Source organism: Macrobrachium rosenbergii, chromosome 2 (assembly GCF_040412425.1).
Source record: "Macrobrachium rosenbergii isolate ZJJX-2024 chromosome 2, ASM4041242v1, whole genome shotgun sequence".
Taxonomy (NCBI): Eukaryota; Metazoa; Arthropoda; class Malacostraca; order Decapoda; family Palaemonidae; genus Macrobrachium; species Macrobrachium rosenbergii.
In genome coordinates, this window is record NC_089742.1 from 34,515,046 (window position 1) to 34,532,243 (window position 17,198).

At 36.9% G+C, this 17,198-nt stretch overlaps 1 protein-coding gene across 1 annotated transcript in view; it reads left to right on the forward strand.

Moving 5' to 3' along the window:
- Window positions 1-2,649: 2,649 nt before the first annotated feature.
- LOC136844967 (uncharacterized) overlaps window positions 2,650-17,198 on the forward strand; it is a 31,879-nt gene continuing 17,330 nt past the window's right edge. The window contains exon 1 of the mRNA XM_067114419.1: window positions 2,650-2,770. The gene's annotated coding sequence lies outside the window, so the exon portion shown is untranslated. The remainder of the gene's footprint in view (window positions 2,771-17,198) is intronic.

A 17,198-nucleotide genomic window follows, 5' to 3' on the forward strand; every position in this document is an offset into this window, starting at 1 on the left:
GACTGCAGTCCTTTGCCATGAGACTATTCGACACATGCAAGTTTTTGATGGATCCCTCAGTTGTTCTCTAGGTAAGAAAGCTACATTTTGCAATGTATGTCTCTGATTAAGGTCCCCACTTTGTAAATCCAGTTGCTCTTGATTTTTTAGCTCTACACTCTTGTGATTTATGGTGCTTAAGTTCGTCTCTAATGGGCAAGAAAAGAAAATAGGATAACCCTTGCGTCGAAAATAAAAGAAAATATTGAAGACCTAACTGACGAAGGCGTACAAATTGGCTATTTACTCGTTCAGATATGAATATTTATGTGCTTATTTGCATAAATTTGTTTATATTAAATATATTGAAGTCACGTAGCCATGCATATTATTTTGTAAGTCATGTTTTTGATAAGAGATTATCTATTTGCTAAAAGTAATGGATTATATGTTAGTGATGACGCGTTTATGTTAAGTTTCCCATTTTCTACTATGGCGGCGTACCTACCTCAAAGAAAATGCTTCACTTTAGTGGGTAACGAGTCTAATATCTCCAGCTTATTATTCAGTTTTTTTTTTTTTTTAACCTTTTCAGATAAACGAGAGCAAGTTAGGCCAACGAAAACAAATAAAAAAAATCGGTAAACTCCACGAAACGTGCGTTCTTAGTACAGCTTGGTCGACACGATATTAGCAACGGTACCGTTAGGCTACCGACTTACGGCCTTGGCTTGCAATTTTGCATTCTTAGCTTATGTGGAGGGATGCAAAAAAGCCGGTCAGGAGCCAGAAAACCGTAAATTAATGCATGTTTATGAAATATTATGGATGGCACCACAGGAATCGTTCTATAATTTTGACCATAGCGGAAAAATACAGATCAGTGGGACTAGCTTTCCGTTCGAACATGCGGCCCGGCACTGGCTACGACTTAATCAAAATAACCAAGGTCTGCCTTGGGCCAAAGATTTCCTAGCGCTTAGGGCCCTGGCCTGACCAGACTTTATCTTCCTTACCTGGAACTGCCCCTCCCAAAACCATTGAACGTCGAACGCCCGGATTGGCCTAGGCTAACCCCCAACGGTGGTAGGTTTAAATTCTGAAGTTTCGTCATATTAATTTATTTAAAAATATAGATGAACTCTTGCCTTATTCGAAATCACCTGAGATTAAAATCGTTAGGTTTCGTCCTTTTTCTTTTGAACCTTCTTCGAGTGGTTTGGGGCTGGTCTTGAAAGCGCTAGAACCGGGTCGCATTGAGGTAAGGTGTCTGATGGCTCTTGAGCAAATTTTTACAATAAACAACAGAAATTTACACATGTAAGCAGGTCTTAGTACATAGGCGTTCCTACGGCGTCGAATTCGTCACGTGTTTTAACACGGTAAATAAAAAAAAAATACTTGTCACCTGCTTCCATTTCGGAAGTTGGAACGGTAAAGAACAGCTTCATCTAGGTCAGAGCGCCGTTCTGATTGGTTGGATTTGAAAAAAAATCATTATTCCTAGGGCGTGGCCGAGGTTTTAAATAATTAACTTCTCTGGCAATCTTCCGCTGAGCAAATTGCACAGAAGTGAAGAGACGAGAGCAGAGAAAGACAAAGTAGTTGGAAATTGTCAAGTATCAAAAAAATTAAGTAAACAAATAGAAAGTGAGAAACAGTAATAGAATAAAAAGAAGAAAACAATGAACAGTGGTCTCTTATATAGTCTTTATAGATCATTACATATAAATTTAGACTTCCTAGTATAAAATTGTCACACATAGGTTTAAACTTCCCGGTATCAGTTTTCTGATATTAGTTCAAACTTCTCAGTTTAAGTTGGCAGATATTAGTTTAAACTTCCTAGTATTAACTGTCACATATAAGTTTAAACTTCCCGGTATCAATTATCACATATAAGTTTAAACATCCTCGGTATCAATTGTCACATATAAGTTTAAGCTTCCCGGTATCAATTGTCACATATAAGTTTAAGCTTCCCAGTATCATTTGTCACATATAAGTTTAAGCTTCCCGGTATCAATTGCCACATATAAGTTTAAACTCTTCGGTATCAGTTGTCACATATAAGTTTAAGCTTCCCGGTATCAATTGTCACATATAAGTTTAAACTTCTCGGTATCAATTGTCACATATAAGTTTAAACTTCCCGGTATCAATTGTCACATATAAGTTAAAACTTTCCAATATCAATTGTCACATATAGGTTTAAACTTCCTGGTATCAATTGCCACATATAAGTTTAAACTTCCCGGTATCAATTGTCACATATAAGTTTAAACTTCCCGGTATCAATTGTCACATATAAGTTAAAACTTTCCAATGTCAATTGACACATATAAGTTTAAACTTCCCGGTATCAATTGTTACATATAAGTTAAAACTTTCCAATATCATTTGCCACATATAAGTTTAAACTTCCCGGTATTAAATGTAACATATAAGTTTAGTCTTCCCCGTACCAATTGTCACATATATAAGTTGAAACTTCCCATTGTTGCAACTTCCCAGTATCAATTCCCACGCCGTTACCAAGGTGACCGCTTCACCTTCCTGTAAAGAAGAAGAAGAAGAAAAAGAAGAAGAAGGACTAGGGTACTAGGCAGCAGTGTTAACAAAACACGATAATCTGCGATAAGATAGCACTAAGGCTTCTTTCTCTCTCAGTCCAGGAGTTACTGCTGTCATTGCCAAGCCGAGAATTCGTCACTGGAGTTGAATTGTGATTCTCTGTGATTTCTATAAGCACTCAAACACAACGTTCCACCGGTGACAGAAAATAAAAATGGTAAGATTATATCCCTCCTCATAAATCGTTTATTCAGGCATTGAATGCAGTGTAGAGTTGTGGAAACAATAGGTGGTTAAACAATGATTTTTATAAAGGTATGATGTTAATTTCGTGTTAAAATACAGGTTTTCCGGACGTTGCGTTAGCCCACGGGAAAATAAATTAGATTTCCAGGATGACTGTTGAAGTCTTAGCATGTCTGAGTTCAAGGTAAAGTAAAGATTAGAGAAAAACCATAAGAAAATAAAGAAAATTAACGCATTACATAACAACAATCACAAACAACGGGGCATAGATAACGCATCAGTAATGAATATGAATTAAAAACCGTCCTGATGGTTTGTTTTGTTTGTAAGATTGCTTCTTAGCAAGATTACCTAATTAAAAAATAAGTTGTTTATGTTTAAGGAAAAGTTTGCTAAAGGTGGGCTTCGCGATGAGCAACAAACGACTAGGTGGATTGCGGTCCTCGAACGCGTTAGTTAAAGAGATGCTTTCAGCATTGCCACCTTTGGCTATCTGGCCTCCATAAATCGCTTTAGCTGTTATAAATACACTTTCATATCAGACACGTAAAAGAAATTTTCTTTATAAATGTGAGTTTGTGTGCTTAAGGGTGTGTGTGTGTATGGAGAGAGAGAGGGAGAGAGAGATTTTATGTTTTTAATGGGATTACAAATTTAGTCGAAAAGCCAAGAGAGAGATAATAGAAACATAAGTGTTTAATAGATTATCTGAAAAGAGTATAGGTTTTACTGCCAAGATTATGCTTGCCAATTTGGAATTGGGGGGGTGGGGTGCTGGGCGTTAAGGGGGCTGGCTTACATTGTACAGATGTTATATTTACTGGTATCGGTGTATTTACCAAACAGGGAAAAAAATACTGTGATATATCCAGGTAAAGAGAATATCAAGTGAAATACAGCCATTACTGAAGTGCATGTTAAGTCTATGAGCATAAGAATGAACAACGACTATACAATCTGACCACAAACTTGCATTTTAAGAAATCAAATGAGTATGCGATTCTCAAAACAATCCGTGCCTGAATGCACCATATATAATAGAATATAATTATCATGGAATATGTCTGATAAAGCGAACGAGGTTTTTAGTGGAATTTTTCGTCATCACCGTTGTATTAAGACATGGTAAGTGAACCATAAGAATGTGAACCTAAGCTGAAATTTATCATTTATTCCCGAGATGATTGATGATAAGTTTCTCAAGCATTTTTTATGGATAATGCTTTCTTGCCGTTTTATCTAATCATTTTTCATGTCATTATGAGATACATTTTTCATGCTTTTTTATGGAACAATTTATTCGTGCCTTTTTGTGTGGAATCATTTTTTCATGCCTTTTTATCTAATAATTTCGTCATGTCATTTTATGGAATTATTTTTGTCATGCCTTTTCGTGGAATAATTTTGTCATGTCATTTTATGGAATAATTTTGTCATGCCATTTTATGGAATAATTTTTGCCATGCCTTATTATGGAATGTTTTTTTCATGTCTTCTTATGGAATATGTTTTCACGCCTTTTTACGGAAAAATTTTTTCATGCCTTTTTATCTAATAATTCTTTCATGTCTTCTTATGGAATCATTTTTTCACGCATTTTTATGTAAAAATTTTTTCATGCCTTTTTATCTAACAATTCTTTCATGTCCTTTTATGGAATCATTTTTCATGCCTTTTTATGGAATAATTTTTTCATGCCTTTTTATCTAATAATTCTTTCGTGTCCTTTTATGGATTCATTTTTTCATGCCTTTTTATAGAATCATTTTTTCACGTCTTTTTATGGTTTCACTTTTTGCGAGAGATTACTTATTTTGCGGAAACTAAGGAAATTACAATTGACTTTTAAACCTTTTTTTTTCACAAGTGTAAAGTCGATTTGTCCCTGTGTGAATACCACTATTTCCCGCAACGGGAATAAGTAACTTACATTCTGGTCCATGATATTAAAAATCGATCGTCATCTGCAAAACGTAGTTTTATGATAATATCCTTTTTACTGACGTGATATAATTCTCGTCGTCAAATCATTCAACCAGTGACTGCATCAGACTTCAGAGCTAAAGTTTATCAATTACTTGATCAGAATTGAAGATAATAAGAAAGAATTTTTTTGAGTAGACAAAAAGGAATTTCAACCTCTCATGACTTACTAGTTGAGAGATGTGTCGTCATCTTACATAAATAAAAAAAAAGACGAAATCTGAAATTCTAAGTCCTTGATAACATATACGTTTGGTAAGCATAGGTTTAATCTTTTAAGGTGTGGCTGCTGATTATATTTGCTCTTATGAATTTCTCACGTCCCTCTGAATACCATTTTCCTAAACACTGGAAGTTGAAGACGTTCCTTGTTTACGGAAGTAAAGCAAATTATCATACACAAATCACAAACAGGTTGTAAACAAGTCGACGACTTATCGGTAATTTTAACCAGCACTTAATACTCTTACGCAACACTTGCCCCAAGGTTCATTCTCTCATTTACGGTCGTTAACTTGTTTTCAACTTGTTTGTGACATATTGATTTGTTTTTTCTCTTTTAATAAGTGGGATCTCTTCCTTTTGTACTTCCATTTACCCCGTTTTACTTCTTCCTAATGAATACCATGTTCTTTGGAACCTTGAATTTCAAGTCAGTGGCCCCTGTGGGTTTGTTGCATATAAATAGGTTTCATCTTTTGAATAATACTATTATTATAATAATAATTATAATAATAATAATGTTTATGATATGATTTACTGTAGTGTAGATGCACCCTCAGCTATTCCCTAGGGCTTGATGCTTGCAAGCGCTTTCTCGAACCCATACCAACATATACTAGTAACTCCCATTTCTTGTTTCTGCTATGTAGTCGTTCATTTTTATCAATATTTTAACCTTTCTTCCATCACCCATACTTAAATGTATTGTTTTTTTCAGCAGTCTTCCTCCTCCTCTGTATTTTGTGAGTGTCATGAGTTGCCTTGATCTTTCTTCTCAGTCTATTGGTCCCATCTCCTCTATAACACTGCCTCAGTGTATACTATTTCACTTCTTGAGTACTGCTGAAATGTTGGTTATATTTATGTACTGTATATGTATTTGCTGATGGTATATGTTGGTATTTATTAATTTCCATTACATCTGTTCTCGTAGGATATCTATCCTGTTTGTTAATGGCCTTTCAGACTTGTCCTAAACGTAAATAATGTCTGCCAAATTTGAATAGGCATTTGTTTCCATGTATTCTGGTTGAATCTGTAATACTTAATTCTCTTGTTGATTTATTTACGTGTGGAGGCTTCTCCTAACTTCTGTTGATCGTTCCCTTCCATATATGAGCTGTCCAACTTCTTTTGGCTTTTTGCTCATGTTAGTTTCTCTAGTTCTCATTCAGAAGGCATTTTTATGAAGGAGTCTTATGAGTCTCAAAATGTCTCTGTGGTCTTGGTGAAACACTTTGATGATTTGTACATAGTTATTTGCTTAGAGTCAGTTTTACATTACAAACTAAACTAAAGCCATTGTTCTCTGCAGTTGTTGATTTTGAAGGTTACTCTAAATTGCACTTTTATTTAAATGACTGAACCCTTTCTACCCCTGGAATTTCAGGTATGGTGTGACCTGTGACAACATTGACTGTGGGAGTCCAACTGTTTATGCAAAGGATCAGTTTTGATTGACAGTGTACAGTTATTTCAAACGTGAGTGCAGTCGTTGTGTTCAAAGTTTGTTACAATGCCAAAATGTACTGCTGAGCTTCTGAAAAACAGGGACTTGAGGAGGCCAAATTGTCCTCTTTTCTAGTATCTTAAATCTTTCTGCTCTGTGGTTTCATATAATGGATTACTTTAGTGTGCGGTTAATTTTAATATGAATCACAGTTATGAACTGCAGTATTAAGTATTTTATGTATTGTTATGTATGTGACATAGTGATATACAAAAAGTGACTTATCACCAAGACAAAGACACCTCGATTACAGTGTCCAAAACAGAATGAGGCTGTTTACTTTAGTTGCACATGTATACAAATCATCTGTGGAGTTTTGTGTTTACCTTCCTTCTCTAGAATCTTTTGTCCTTCTGTTTTTGTGTGTGTTCTAGCATTCACTTTTGGTGTGGTTTGTGTGATGTTGAAGTACATAGGTATATATATATACCTCCTGTATGATCATGATCAATAGTATGTTGTAGGATACATGAAGTTACATACAGTAGTTGTGATGTAAAAAAAACTGGTTTTAAGCAGCTATCTGTGTGCGTTAACACCTTCATTTCTGATACTGTCCTTGTTTCATATTTCGTCAAATTTCAAAGTCACAACCACCTTCCCATAATTATGCTGTACATTTATTCAAAAATACCGTCGATAACAAAATGGCACAGTGAATGTTGGTAGTTTTTGTTCAAATATTTCAAATGAAGGCTGAGGCCATTGCAAAGACCCTACCCATGACTTGAGATCCTAAACTGTGTTTACGCTTTGTGGTGATACAGAGGGAGTTGTGACTCAGGGATTAGGCTATGTGTAAAGAGAATTCTGGAGGTTGTGACTTTGTATACCAGTTAATGATAACTATTGTTACTTAATCCAAGTTGGTCTGAGTTCGTTTTCCTGCGTCTAAACCACTAGTTGGCAGAAGTCCATTAGCCTAAGCTAGCTTATATGCTGGTTGAATGGCCCAGTCTTTTGAGGGCCTTAAATTCAGTAAGCCACTTCCAAATCCAAGAAGGTAGGCGGTCCAGACTTGGAGGAGTAATTCTAGTTATATTTAAGTGTCTCAGGTGATGCAGGCTATTTATTCTGTCTTATTCAGAGTTCCAAAAGTGACCAGTAGATGAAAGTAATTTTATTTTAAATCTAGGCTTTGGTCATATCTGATGTTTTCAAGGTTGGTGTCTTCAGACCTTGTTACTTTTAGTCTTTACAGAGTACAAGGTTACTGGTCTTGAGAATAAACGACAGCATACTGTATACATTATAGAACTCTTGTTCATTTTTGTATGTCATTGTATCTTAAAGTTGCGTGTTGTTAGTGGTCAGCATCCCTAATATCATTTATTTGGTGCATTTGTGTGCAGGTGTACATGCTTTTGTTTGTGATGATATTTTAACTTGGCTGTTGAGTTCAGTGTTCCCATGTAGGTAGGTCACTGCATAAACATGTTCTCAAACGTTGGAGGTTGCTGTAGCCTTCCACAACAGTTAATTGAAGTTCCTGTCATGGTATACTGAGGTTGTATACTTATAAGGTTTGTTACTGTGTCTTGTTAGAATTCGAGCAATACCTAGATATTAGGAGAGTGCACTCTCATCACATCCTCACTGATTGTTGCATATCTGATATGTAATCAGAGTTCAAGAGTAATGCTTGACATAGGGAATTGGTGACCCCAGAGACAGAGAGTGGTATTGCTCATCAGTACTTAAGTGTCTCTTTGTAATTGTTGACAAATCATTCAAGATCTTGGTTTGTCTCCCCTTATCTGGTGCTAGCACAAAAGAAGATAATAGTTTTTCAGTTTACGCAACTGAATGTTACCTTGTCTTTACATAACCTAACTCTTTGGGTAAATTGAAGTGATACATATTTTCTATCATGCAGAGAGAGTTTAGACTCCCAACATGCAGTGTTGTATAACACCTGCAGTACCCTTTGGTGGCTATATAGAAACTCCCTGATATCTGATCATGCAAAAACATAATGTACTTATTTTTTCTGTAAAGTACCAGTTTAGTTAAAGTTGAGAAGTGTGTGAGGTTTTAAGATATTTTGAAGGGACTAGTCCTCATTGCAATTAAGTTTTTTATTGTTGTGTGGAATTAAAATGACTATGGTTGTATTGCAATATGAAATTTATACTTATTTTTTTTTCATTACAGGTTAATTGAAGATAGAAATTGTTCATCCAAATCATAATCCACCTTCAAGTTATACAAGTTTTCAAGGGGGCACATTTGAATGAAATCGGACTGAATTTTCTTTGTTGGAGGATATTAGAGGCATTGCTTATAGAACCTCAAAGACACGCACACAAGTACCATCCATCCATTGTAATAATGTGATTGAATTACCCTTGGACTTCTCTCATTTTTCTTGAGTAAGAGAATAAGAGAGAGAGAGAGCTGTAGCTGTGCTCTTGTGGATGAAGGGATACTGTTGAGAATCTTTAGTACGGTCTATTTTGTACTGCGGCTCAGCTTATACATCCAGTATGGGTTTACTTGAGGTGAATTCTAGGATCATAAGTACAGTATGTCTCTCCTAGGAATAGTTACATTGGAGTGATTTCCATGTCTGTATTTTGCACATCTTACTTATCTTCAGTCACATTCTTACATCAGGTTTTCCTCATAAAAGGTTAGATGTTTGAAGAGCTTTCTCCATTTTCTTATACTTAGCGCTCCTTCAGTTAGAATTCCCAGTGAAGCTTCAGACCATGCCTTGACCTTAGCATTGTCTCTCTTCGTTGTAAACTAAGTTTTGCTTGCTTGATGCTCATTCCTTGGGTCTCCTTTCCAGTCTTCCAGTATTGCTTGTTTTGACTATTGCTTGTTTTGATGTTCATTCCTTGGGTCTCCTTTCCAGTTTTCCAGTATTGCTTGCTTTGAGTATTGCTTGCTTTGATGTTCATTCCTTGGGTCTCCTTTCCAGTCTTCCAGTATTGCTTGTTTTGATGTTCATTCCTTGGGTCTCCTTTCCAGTTTTCCAGTATTGCTTGCTTTGAGTATTGCTTGCTTTGATGTTCATTCCTTGGGTCTCCTTTCCAGTCTTCCAGTATTGCTTGCTTTGATGTTCATTCCTTGGGTCTCCTTTCCAGTTTTCCAGTATTGCTTGTTTTGAGTATTGCTTGCTTTGATGTTCAGTTTTCAGCTCTGCTTTCAGTTTTCAGTATTGCTTTGCTTTGATGTTCATTGCTCAGCTCTCCTTTCCAGTTTTCCAGTATTGCTTTGCTTTGATGTTCATTGCTCAGCTCCTTTCCAGTTTTCAAGTATTGCTTGTTTGAGTATTGCTTGCTTTGATGTTCATTGCTCAGCTCTCCTTTCAGTTTTTCCAGTATTGCTTGTTTTGAGTATTGCTTGCTTTGATGTTCATTCCTTGGGTCTCCTTTCCAGTTTTCCAGTATTGCTTGCTTTGAGTATTGCTTGCTTTGATGTTCATCCCTCAGCTCTCCTTTCCAGTTTTCCAGTATTGCTTGTTTAGAGTATTGCTTGCTTTGATGTTCATTCCTCAGCTCTCCTTTCCAGTTTTCCAGTATTGCTTGTTTAGAGTATTGCTTGCTTTGATGTTCATTCCTCAGCTCTCCTTTCCAGTTTTCCAGTATTGCTTGTTTAGAGTATTGCTTGCTTTGATGTTCATCCTCAGCTCTCCTTTCCAGTTTTCCAGTATTGTTGTTTTGAGTATTCATTGCTTTGATGTTCATTCCTTGGGTCTCCTTTCCAGTTTTCCAGCATTGCTTGTTTTGAGTATTGTTGTTTTGATATTCATTCCTTGGGTCTCCTTTCCAGTTTTCCAGCATTGCTTGTTTTGAGTTATTGATTATTTTGATGTTCATTCCTTTGGTCTCCTTTCCAGTTTCCAGTATTGCTTGTTTAGGTATTGCTTGCTTTGATATTCATTGTTCAGCTCTCGCAGTTTCCAGCATTGCTTATTTTGGTTGCTTGCTTTGATATTCCTATTGCTCAGCTCTCCTTTCCAGTTTTCAGCATTGCTTGTTTTGAGTTGCTTGCTTGCTTTGATGTTCATTCATTGGGTCTCCTTTCCAGTTTTCCAGCATTGCTTGTTTTGAGTATTACTTGTTTGATGTTGTTCATTCATTTGGGTCTCCTTTCCAGTTTTCCAGCATTGCTTGTTTTGAGTATTGCTTGCTTTGATGTTCATTCCTTGGGTCTCCTTTCCAGTTTTCCAGTATTGCTTGCTTTGATATTCATTGCTCAGCTCTCCTTTCCAGTTTTCCAGTATTGCTTGCTTTGATGTTCATTGCTCAGCTCTCCTTTCCAGTTTTCCAGTATTGCTTGTTTTGAGTATTGCTTGCTTTGATGTTCATTCCTTGGGTCTCCTTTTTGAGTTTCCAGTATTGCTTGTTTGAGTATTGCTTTGCTTTTTGATGTTCATTCCTTGGGTCTCTTTCCAGTTTTCAGTATTGCTTGCTTGATTTTGATTTCAGTTTTAAAGGGTTGATGTTCATTACTCAGCTTGCTTTGAGTTTTCATTGCTTTGATGTTGTTGCTCCCAGCCTCCTTTCCAGTTTTCCAGTATTGCTTGTTTTAGTATTGCTTGCTTTGATGTTCATTCCTCTCAGGGTCCTTTCCAGTTTTCCAGTATTGCTTGTTTTGAGTATTGCTTGCTTTGATGTTCATTCTTCAGCTCTCCTTTCCAGTTTTTCCAGTATTGCTTGTTTTGAGTATTGCTTGCTTTGATGTTCATTCCTCAAGTCTCCTTTCCAGTTTTTCCAGTATTGTTGTTTGAGTATTGCTTGCTTTGATGTTCATTGCTCAGCTCCTTTCCAGTTTTCCAGTATTGCTTGTTTTGAGTATTGCTTTGGTGTTTTATTCCTTGGGTCTCCTTTCCAGTTTTCCAGTATTGCTTGTTTGAGTATTGCTTGCTTTGATGTTTATTCCAGGTCTCCTTTCCAGTTTTCAGTATTGCTTGTTTTGAGTATTGCTTGCTTTGATGTTCATTGCTCAGCTCTCCTTTCCAGTTTTCCAGTATTGCTTGTTTTTAGCATTGCTTCCTTTGATGTTCATTGCTCAGCTCTCCTTCCAGTTTTCCAGTATTGCTTGTTTTGAGTATTGCTTGCTTTGATGTTCATTCCTTGGGTCTCCTTTCAGTTTTCCAGCATTGCTTGTTTTGAGTATTGCTTTGCTGATGTTCATTCAGCCTTGGTCTCCTTTCCAGTTTTCCAGTATTGCTTGTTTTGAGTATTGCTTGCTTTGATGTTTTATTCCTTGGTCTCCTTTCCAGTTTTCCAGTATTGCTTGTTTTGAGTATTGCTTGCTTTGATGTTCATTCCTCAGCTCTCCTTTCCAGTTTTCCAGTATTGCTTGTTTTGAGTATTGCTTGCTTTGATGTTCATTGCTCAGCTCTCCTTTCCAGTTTTCCAGTATTGCTTGTTTTGAGTATTGCTTGCTTTGATGTTCATTCCTTGGGTCTCCTTTCCAGTTTTCCAGTATTGCTTGCTTTGAGTATTGCTGGCTTTGATGTTTATTCCTTGGCTCTCCTTTCCAGTTTTCCAGTATTGCTTGTTTTGAGTATTGCTTGCTTTGATGTTCATTCCTTGGGTCTCCTTTCCAGTTTTCCAGTATTGCTTGCTTTGAGTATTGCTTGCTGATGTTTATTCCTTGGGTCTCCTTTCCAGTTTTTGAGTATTGCATTTTCCTCAGCCTATTGCTTGCTTTGATATTCATTGCTCAGCTCTCCTTTCCAGTTTTCCAGTATTGCTTGTTTTGAGTATTGCTTGCTTTGATGTTCATTCCTTGGGTCTCCTTTCCAGTTTTCCAGCATTGCTTGTTTTGAGTATTGCTTGCTTTGATGTTCATTCCTTGGGTCTCCTTTCCAGTTTTCCAGTATTGTTGTTTTGAGTATTCTTGTTTCTTTGATGTTCATTCTCCTTTCTTTCAGTTTTCAGTATTGCTTGTTTGAGTATTGCTTGCTTTGATGTTCATTCCTCAGCTCTCCTTTCCAGTTTTCCAGTATTGCTTGTTTGAGTATTGCTTTGCTCAGCTGTTTTTCCAGTTTTCCAGCATTGCTTATTTTGAGGTATTGCTTTGCTTTGATGTTTTCATTCATTGCTCTCCTTTCCAGTTTTCAGCATTGCTTGTTTTGAGTATTGCTTGCTGATGTCCTTTCCAGGGTCTCAGTTCCAGTTTTCCAGTATTGCTTCCTTTGATGTTCATTGCTCAGCTCTTCTTTCAGTTTTCCAGTATTGCTTGTTTTAGCCTGAGTATTGCTTGTGTTTGATTCCTTGGGTCTCCTTTCCAGTTTTCCAGTATTGCTTGTTTTGAGTATTGCTTGCTTTTGATGTTCCTTCCAGTTTTCCGGTCTCCTTTCCAGTTTTCCAGTATTGCTTGCTTTGAGTATTGCTTGCTTTGATGTTCAATGCTCAGCTCTCCTTTCCAGTTTTCCAGTATTGCTTGTTTTGAGTATTGCTTGCTTTGATGTTCATTGCTCAGCTCTCCTTTCCAGTTTTCCAGTATTGCTTGTTTTGAGTATTGCTTGCTTTGGTGTTCATTCCTTGGGTCTCCTTTCCAGTTTTCCAGTATTGCTTGTTTTGAGTATTGCTTGCTTTGATGTTTATTCCTTGGGTCTCCTTTCCAGTTTTCCAGTATTGCTTGCTTTGAGTATTGCTTGCTTTGATGTTCAATGCTCAGCTCTCCTTTCCAGTTTTCCAGTATTGCTTGCTTTGATGTTCATTGCTCAGCTCTCCTTTCCAGTTTTCCAGTATTGCTTGTTTTGAGTATTGCTTGCTTTGATGTTCATTGCTCAGCTCTCTTCAGTTTTCCAGTATTGCTTGTTTTGAGTATTGCTTGCTTTGATGTTCATTGCTCAGCTCTCCTTTCCAGTTTTCCAGTATTGCTTGCTTTGAGTATTGCTTGCTTTGATGTTCATTGCTCAGCTCTCCTTTCCAGTTTTCCAGTATTGCTTGTTTTGAGTATTGCTTGCTTTGATGTTCATTCCTTGGGTCTCCTTTCCAGTTTTCCAGTATTGCTTGCTTTGAGTATTGCTTGCTTTGAATATTGCTTGCTTTGATGTTCATTCCTTGGGTCTCCTTTCCAGTCTTCCAGTATTGCTTGTTTTGATGTTCATTTTTTTACATTCAATTTCCCATTTTAGGCTGTTTTTGAAACTGATTTTAACTTAAATGCTGTTTTTTTGTGGATTTTTTTTATAAAAATGCAGTTATATCAGTAAACGTTAAAACAAAATCAGTCATCAAATAGAGGGCAAAACTCCCAAAAATATTGTATTCAAATTGAAATATTTTTAAACTTTATATATCACATTTATTTCCAGTTTTCCAGTATTACTTGTTTTGATGTTCATTCCTCAGCTCTCCTTTCCAGTCTTCCTTGTTTTGATGTTCATTCCTCAGCTCTCCTTTCCAGTCTTCCAACATTGCTTGCTTTGATGTTCATTCCTCGGCTCTCCTTTCCAGTCTTCCAGTCTTCAAGCATTATTGTAAGACCTTCTTCTCTACCTCACCAGGACATCTGCATACAGAAGTTCTTAGAGATCGCCTTTTCTTCATTTCTCTGTTACTTCCTCTTTGACTATGATTATTGGTGATAGGCCCTGTGGTGATCTGTGATGGACACCATTCTTTATCTCAAATTCTCTGTCTGTTTCTACCACTATATTCATGCAAGTTCTAATATCATGATAAAGTTCCAACACTTACTCAGTACCCTCTTTGCCCCAATTTCTGGATGCTTGCTAACCTTTTCTTGCTTGTTTCTTAGGTAGTCGTTCAATGTAACAGATTTTTTAACCTGTCTTCCATCACCCATACTTGATTACACTGTGTTTCAGCAGTCTCCCTCCCTCTCAGTATTTTGCTTAGTGTCATGAGTTGCCTTGATCTTTCTTCTCAGTCTATTGGTCCCATCTCCACCTCTATAATACTGCCTCAAAGTACCTTGCACTATTTCCTTCTTGGGACTGAAATGTTGGTTATATTTATGTACTGTATATGTATTTGCTGATATATATGTCGGTATTTATTTATTCTATCCTGATAGTTAATAGCCTTTCAAATATTTTCTAAGTGCTAATAATGTATTTCAGAAAATATGGCTGCTACAATTTTAAAGGACACATATATGCATTTCATAGCTTCAATGCTTTAAGATGTGATGGAAGAATTTTTTGGAGTGAGATGGTACTGACAGAGCCGTCAGTTGTAAAATCTTTGTGTTCAGCAAATAGTTTGATTCCTCAGCTATCAGCGTGAGAACCTCAGCAATATTGGCAGTCAGGTGATCTCCGAAGTGTTATGTATTTCGTGAGTACGTGCGTTAATTTGATCTAGATTACGCCAAATCTGCCTAAAAGTGAGTTTGATCGTTCATTAACGATAGAACTGCAGTTGTCTAGACGTAGCTTTGGAGAGGATCCAGGCTTTGAAATCAGCAGATAAGGTAGAGTTTGAAATCTCTGTTTTTATGGGAGGAAAATTGAACTTGTGATTTTTACCATGATTTTCTGATCATTATGAACTTTTGAACTGGTGTGGGAGATTTAATATGAATATTCATACCTTTTTATATTATTGTTTTTTTATGTTACGTTTGCCATATCTTGGCTATGCATTTACTTTCCGTTATTGTGTTTTGCATTTCATATATTTTTGGGAGTTTTCTATCATGTTTTAATTCTTCCGGACAGATGTCTGTGGACAGTGTGGACTGGTTCGAATAACATGTGGTAGACTGTTTTTGACATGACTTTGTTATTGATTTGGGGAGTATGTGTGAGTTTGGATATTTTTTCAGGCTATTAGCCAGTGAGACTTCTTTAATCAGAAGTGTTTGGCAGTTCAGAGTTTAGTTATCTGACTCGATATTTCATTTATTATGCATTTTAATCTTTGCTTTGTTTATTCATTTTCTTGTTGGGTTATTTGAATAATAAACCTATTTTTGTAGAAACTATTGCGTTTCTTTAAATAGTCCATTTAATTGCTTTGAGTGAGAATGAGTGAGATTCGGGTGGGTGAACTTCAGAGAGAGAGAGAGAGAGAGAGAGAGAGAGAGAGACGAGAGAGAGAGTGAGAGAGAGAGAGGAGGAGGAGAAAAAGAGGATGCAGGAGTGTTATGGGTGAGCGAACCTTCATCGCCTTTTCCTGAAGAAAGATCGTGGAGGCGTTATACACTTTCAAAAAGTGTTAATTCTGTCCTTGTTACAGAATTAAATGGTGGCAGCGGTGTCTGAATGAAAGGCGGCAGCTCATTTGATTTTAATGTCTTTAATGGTGACGAAAGAGGGAGATTGCTAATAGACTAATTGATAACGTTGATACCCAAGCGACTGGGCGTGGCGTCATGGTGGTTACCCCCTCCCAGTCTTAGATAGCGAGTTTCGAGTAGGTCGGATTACGTGGGTATACTGGGAACTTTTTTTTTCCGTCTCTATTCGAGTACTGGGAGTGGGGAGTTGTGAAATAGATCTGGATGATCTGTAGAGAGCAATTTTGGGAGTTAACAAAATACCCGAATAAGTGTGAATAGTGGTTGTTTAGAGTTAATTATGCAAAGTGCTGATTCAACTGTCTTCAGTGGGTGTCGTCTTTTTGCTGGCTGAAGCTCTGTTTCTGTTAAGTAGAGAGATGGGTGCTCCGTTTTCCTGTTTCAAATTCGGTAAAAGTACCCCCATTCTCGTAAGTTCGCGAGAACCGTTTTCTGTTCTTCTTTTTAGAGGGGTAACTTTTACCTTTCTCTAGTGTTCTTTTTGGTTTCTTTTTATGTTGTTACGCTCAGGGCGTGTGATTACTCACAAAATGCGGACGATGCAGCAAGCACATCCCAATCAATGTGGTGCATAAAAATATGAACGTTAGTGCGAATTATAATTTAAAGGGTTAGTTGACGAAGCCAACCCAAAATATAAACTTTCATTGAGTCAGTGAACAATTATCTGAATTCCAAGAAAATTACGAATAGCGCTGAAGAAGCTTTAACAGAGGCTAAATCATTTCTGGATTTAGATAAAGGAGATATTGGGAAACGAGCACGCAAGATTCGGGTTCAGAAGGTGTAAACTTGGAATGAACTGCAAATTTCTACGAGCGGCTACTTATGGCGGAGTTCAGCGTGAATCGCAGTTCGGAATTTCATGAGAGTTTCTCAAAATAAAGAAGGGCATGATTCACTAGTCACATACAGTGCGAACTTATTTGATGCAGTAGGAGTTAAAGAAATCTATAACAGGTTCTCCATGGGTAACTGGAAATAATATCTCCTTAGATAATTTTGAAAGATTGTTACACTTTAGCACTTTTAACGTCGGTCCCAGATGTAATTGTAGATAGTTTGATAAGAGAAATTCATCAGGATACAGACAATCCTCTTTGTTTACAGATTAACAAAAAATCTAGCAAAATGCCCGACACTGGACAGTAGTTTTGTACAGGAGGGTGCAAAAATGTCGACTGCGGTTTCACAAACCAAGTGATGATAGTCCCTCGCATTCGGGAAATGATGCAACAGCGAAGACATGCCGTACACGAGTAGAATCGAAGAAAATTCAGAGAGATCAGTCACAACGATACGTTGTTTTAATTGTGATAAACTAGGACATAAAGTAAATCAAATTGCAGAGTGAGATATTGTTCAATTTGCAAATCTTCCAGATCATGGATGAGATTTTGCCCAGCCACGAAGAATAGAGATTTTATTCAGGGAAGTCCCGGGAGGT